Raw genomic sequence first — 5,747 nt, 5'->3', positions numbered from 1 at the left:
GAGGGAGCCACAGAGACAGAGACGGGGGAGAGACTGAGAGGGAGAGTAAGGATGAGAGACAGAGAGAGATGGGGACAGGGAGACAGAGATATCGTCCGGACAAAGAGAGACAGAGAGAGAAAGGAAAGGCTGGAGGGAGAGACACCCGAGACGGCCAAACGGACAGACAGACACACACACACACACTCAAGACAGGGAGGCGTGTGGTGAAAGAGAGGGAGACGAGGGGGGGAGGGGGGAGACCCAGAAAGCGGACACTTAGACACAGAGAGAAGCTGGCAGAGAAAAGCCGATTGGAAGGAAAAGGAGGGAAGGGGAAGGGACGGAAAGACAGGAGTGGGGGGGGGGGGGCGGGAGTCGTGGCCAGCGCCCCTCCCCCGCCTGGGTCAGGCCGGTCCTCCCGGTGGCCTCTGCCAAGCCATGGCTAATGGTATGATTGCTTGGTGGGGCGGCAGGCGTCAGTGACAAATGAGCCGCCCGAGTCGCCAGCTCCAGTGATGGATGGGCCCGGGAGGCGGGCGGAGGGGTGGGCGCGGGGAGGGGGGCCTGCAGCCAAGATAAATGTTTCCCTCTCCCGGAGCCACGCAGGGGAGGCGCTGGGGATTCGGGCGATGCATCGGTGAAGGGCCCGGGAGGAAGGGGGGCGGGGGTGAGGGAGACACAGAGGAAGGCAGAAACCCAGGGCCGCGGGGGCGGGGGGGCGCAGGAGGACAGGAAAAGAGAGAGGTGAGGACACAAAGGCCGAGAGACAGCAGTCCCCAGAGACAGAGAGAGAGGGCACAGGGGGAGACAGAGAGACCACCCAGAGACAGGGGGCCGCAGAGACGAAAAGATGGAGGGAGAGACATCTGACCCGCGCCCAAGACAGAAGCGGAGACCCAGAGAACCTTCTTGTAGGATCCCTTCAACCCTGCCCCTGAGCAAGGACACAGATCCTTGCAGAGGGTCCGAGAGCGAGGAAGGAGGGAGAGAGCGGGAGAGACAGACGCTGAGCTGTTGCCGGAGGGGAAACTGAGGCAGAGAGCTTGTAGGACCACAACAGAAGACAGAGGGGCCCCTCCCTCGATTCGGAGCTGATCGTGGGGATGGCTGGGGGCCCCTGGGGATCCCAGCCGCCTGTGGGCAAAGCCCCCAGAGAGGACCGAGCCGAGGGGGAGGGTCCTCCCAGGGCTCGGGGCTCACGTGGGGGGTCCGTGCCCACCCTGAGACGCAAGCACCCAGACCTGCACGCTCCCTGGGGGTCCAGATGTCACCCTCGGAGGTGCAGCCCCACAGGGCCTGAGGTCAGAGGGCGATGGGACTGGAGTGTGTGTGTGTGTGTGAGAGAGAGAGAGACAGACAGACAGACAGACAGGCCGGGGGCAGGGCAGTGAGATGACGGCAAACACTCCTCTCTCCTCCCTGCCAACATCTTCCCCCTCTCTTTAATTAAAAAGATTTTTGCCCAAGAGTCAAAGACCCTCTTCCTCATTTGTGGGACTGGAGCGTCCTCTGAGCTCAGAGCAATGGAAAAAATGGCTCTTGTCTCTGTCCCCTCTCCGTCTCTGTCCCCACCTGGGACCCCCACCCCTGTCTGTAGCTCAGTCCGGGCACCCCCCCTCCCCCACTCGCTCCCGTCTCTTTCCGGGGCTGTTTCGGCCCGTCTCCAAGTCACACCCCCTCACTGGCCTCACAGGGACACCCCGCCCCAGTTAGGACGCACTCCCCACTGGGGCTGTCACATCAGGTCACTCTTTTTGTTTTCAGGATCAGCCTGGGGAGGAGACCTCGGCCTCCCCGCCTCCCCAGGAGCAAGGCGAGGCTGGGAGCCCAGACCCCTGCCTGGCTCCCCGACCCCCTGAACCTCAGCTGAAGGCAGGGGAGGGAGGGGGACAGACAGAAGAGCTTTGCATCTTTAATTAAAAAGTGATTTAAATTAATTTTCTGCTCCAAAACCCCTATCTGGGGGGCGGGGTGTGTGGCAGTGATTAAAAGCCTTTGGGCCCCCTTGGCTTCCGCCTCCCTTAAAGGGCCAGCGTCACCCAAGGGAAAGTTGCGAGGAGCAGCTTCAAGGGCAGTGAGCACCCCCTGGCACAGTGGACCCCAGGTTCAGCCAAGGCCCCCGGGGGGGGCCCGGCTCTCCCTGGTTTAACCATTTCGCTTGCATCCTTTCCCCCCCAAGCCCGTTGCCCACCCAGCAGATGGGGAGACTGAGGCTTCAAGAGAGAAGGGTCGGAGGTGGCTCTGGACCCCAGGTTTCCTGGAGGAGACCCAGAGGTGCCCAGGCGGGAGGGCCGTGGCGTGCCGAGAGGGGTCCAAGGACAAGTCAGGGACCCAGAGACAGACAGGGTCAGAGATCCCGTGTAGGACAGAGAGAGTGAGGGCTCGGGAGAGAGTGATGGAGGGTTCTGGGTTGCAGCTGGGCCCTGGGGCAGTGGGGGGAGAGGAGGGGACCTTCCCAGGGGCGAGGGGGCCCGGGCCATGGTCCTCGCCCTCCTCAAAGCCCTCCGGCTGGGAAGCTCTGCCCCGATTTCTCCTGCTGTAACTCCAGCTGTCTCGCCCCTGCCCGCGGCCTGGGTGGTTTGGTTTCATTTCCACCAGCCTGGAGGACGGAGAAGCGGACTGCGGCAGAGCAGAGCTGTTTATGAGGGTCATAAAAATATCCTTAGCGAGCCCAGCGGGGGTGCTGCCTCCAACCCTTTCCCAGGCCCCCCCCCCTCCCTGGATCTCTGTCCCCTGCCCCCAAGCTTCTGCCCCCTTCTGCCTGGATCTCATGTCATCTCGTTTCTCCCTCGTGCTGTCTCTCAGGAGTGACGGTTGGTAACTTTCGGGGGTCTAGTATCCCCCTTTGTGGCAACAGGAGGAAAACAACGGGGCCGTTTCCCTGGGAAAGGAGCACACAGGCCCCGAGCCCACCGTTGACAATTTCAGGGAGTTCACGGGCCTCCTGACACCCATTTGTTCATCCCCCGGGGAATCTGAGGACACCAAGCCAGCGAGACAATGAATCCCAGGTGTCTCTCTCCTGCCCTCCCTGGCCTCCTCACTTCCTCCGCCACGCCAGGCACATTCCTGCCCCAGGCCCTTTGCACCTGCTGTTCCTCTGCTTGGGGTGATCTTCCCTCCGAGGTGCACACGCCTCCCGCCGTCACCTTCTTCAGGTCTCTGCCCAGATGTCACCCCCTCTGAGGCCCTCCCCGTCCAGCTTACACCATCTCCTCTGTCCTGCTTTCTCTCAGAACACTTGTCACCTCCGGGCATTATTCTACACTTAGGCATCTACTTACTGGTCTGTTCTCTCTCTCCCTCGCCATCGCCGATAGAACGGGAGCTCCAGGAAGCCAGGAAGTTTGTCTTTTCCCCCTGTTATGTCTCCAGAACACCACCCAGCACACAGTCGGGGCTCGGTATTAATTTCGGTCGCAGAAACCTGCTATATCTCATTAGAACACTAGTTGCAAAGGCTGTCGGGGTCCCGGATCCTCCAGGAATCCGATAAAAACTGCGGGCCTGCTCTCCGAGCTATGTGAGCAGCACATGATTTAGCCTTAACTCTGGAGAATCCACAAACTGAGAGCGGGGTGGGGGTCGGGGTGGGGGGGGCCGTCCTGTAAAAGGCAGGGGTCGAAAATGGGCGGGGGGGGTGGACAGAGGGATACCCCCAGGCCTGCACACACCCGGCGCCCGGGCTGACCCTCTGATGGTCCAAGGCCCAGCCTCGGTGTGTACAAAGTCCCGCGGACCCACAACCCCGAGACTCACCATATTCAGAGACAGAAACAGCACTTGGAAATCTTAAACACACCCGCATCCCCAGGCATGGGCCCACAACCAGACACACAGACACAGCCGGGGACACGCGCAAGCACACATACACACACGCAGATGGCCTCACACCCGGGCACATGAGCATCCCTGTCTCCCAGGGGAGGGAAGTTAGGGGGCCCAGAGCAAGAAGAGAAACTAAAATATGGGGTCCTCTCCTCGGTCTGATCTGTCTGCTAGAGAGAGAGAGAGAGAGAGAGAGAGAGGCAGGCAGACGGACAGAGACAAAGAGAGGCAGAGACAAAGAGACAGAGAGACAAAGAGGGAAGGACATGGGGAGAAAGCGAGAGCGGCGGGCGGACGCGGGGGAGCGCGGCGCCGGCCCCCCCCCCCCCCCCCCGGGGGGGGGGGGGGGGGGAGGGCGCCGGGGAGGGGGGCGGGCCGGGGGACCGGCGACCCGGGGAGACCCCGACACAAAGGCGGCCCCGGGAGCGGCGGCGGCGGCGCGGGGGGAGGGGCCCGGCCGCCCCCGCCCGCCCCGCCCGCCCCGCCCGCGGCCCAGCCACCGGCGGACAGCGGGTTAAGCATCTCGATGTGGAACTTCCGGATGTGACCGCAGAGAGAGGGAGAGACCGGGAGAGACCGGGAGACGGGGAGAGACCGAGCGGCCCCGCCGCCAGCATCACCCTCCCCTCCCCCGGCCCGCCGCCCCCTCCCCCCCCCGGGGCCCCCCCCCCGCCCCACCCCCGCGCGCCCCCCACCCCCGCTCCCCCCCCCACCTTCCCCCCCCCCACCTCCGCCAGCCCTGCCGATCCTCCCGGGCCCCGGCGGAGGGAACTGGGGGCCCGGGGAGGGGGCCTCGGGCGACCGCCCCCCCGCCCCACTCACCCCTTCCCTCGCCGGCATGAGCCCCTCGCCGTGACCCCCGCGGTGGGGAGGGCGCCCGGGGTCCATGCTCGCAGCCTCCGCGCTGCCCGGCGCCGGCCACTGACGACGGTGGGGGTGGGGGGGCCGGGCCCCCAGCCTCCTGCCCCACCCCCTGGCGTCGGCACCGCGGCCCGTCGGGGGCCGCTGCCCCGGGCTGCGCCCGCCCCGCCGGCCAGGCCCTGGAGGGACCCGGGAGCCGCCGCCGGCGTCAGCCCATGGCCCGGAGGGTAGGTCTGAGGGCGGGCGCCCGGCGCCCCAGCCCCGCCGCGCACCCCAGCCCTGCACCGCCCCCGCCCCGGCGCTCCGGCCCCCGTCGGCCCATCCCGCCCTCTCCTCCACCTCTTTCTCTGCCTCCCCTGCCTGTGCCCCGGGTCTCCTCCTGTCTCCTGTCTGCCCCGGCTCTCCCCTCTCTCCGCCCCCGGGTCTCCCGCTCTATCTCAGGTCCTTTATCCTACCCCTTCCTTCCTCTTCTGCCCTCCCCCCCCCCCCAATCCTTCCCCGAGGTCTACTTTTGTTCCAAGTCCTCCTGAGGGGTCGGGGTGGGGACAGTGCTGGGAGAAGGGGTGGGGGTGGGGGTCTGGCCAGGCCGGGCTCCCATGGTCCGTGGTCCTGGGGATGGGGAGATCAGAGGAGACGGGCGAGGAGGTGAGTACGCACCTTTGGGGGCGGAGGGGGTGGGAACACGCAGGACGGAAGACCCTTACTGCACATCTTAGGATGCGCGAGGAACCGCGGGGAACAGTCGGGATTCAACTTTGGGGCTCAGGAGAAGTTAGGAGAGGACGACGAAGAGAAAGACGGAGAGAGGGACCCACGCACGCAGAGCCTGGCATCCCGCAGGGGCCAGGGCGCCCCACGGCAGGAAGGCTCGCGCGCCTCTGAGTCTCTTGGCCTCTTTGAGCCTCAGTCTCCTCCTGCCCAAGGAGAGGGTTTGGCCTGAGTGGCTTAAGGTCCCTCTGGCCCCCGCCGCGCGCGCGCGCGCGCGCGTGTGTGTGTGTGCACGCGCGCACGCGCGCTTCTGTAATGACAGTCGTTCTCCTTGCGGCGGGTGGCACCGGTGGGTTTGCCGCGGTTGC

Source organism: Panthera uncia, unplaced genomic scaffold (genome assembly GCF_023721935.1).
Source record: "Panthera uncia isolate 11264 unplaced genomic scaffold, Puncia_PCG_1.0 HiC_scaffold_106, whole genome shotgun sequence".
In the NCBI taxonomy this organism is placed as follows: Eukaryota; Metazoa; Chordata; class Mammalia; order Carnivora; family Felidae; genus Panthera; species Panthera uncia.
The sequence above is the reverse complement of the archived record's forward strand: the minus strand, read 5'-3'. Positions refer to the sequence as shown.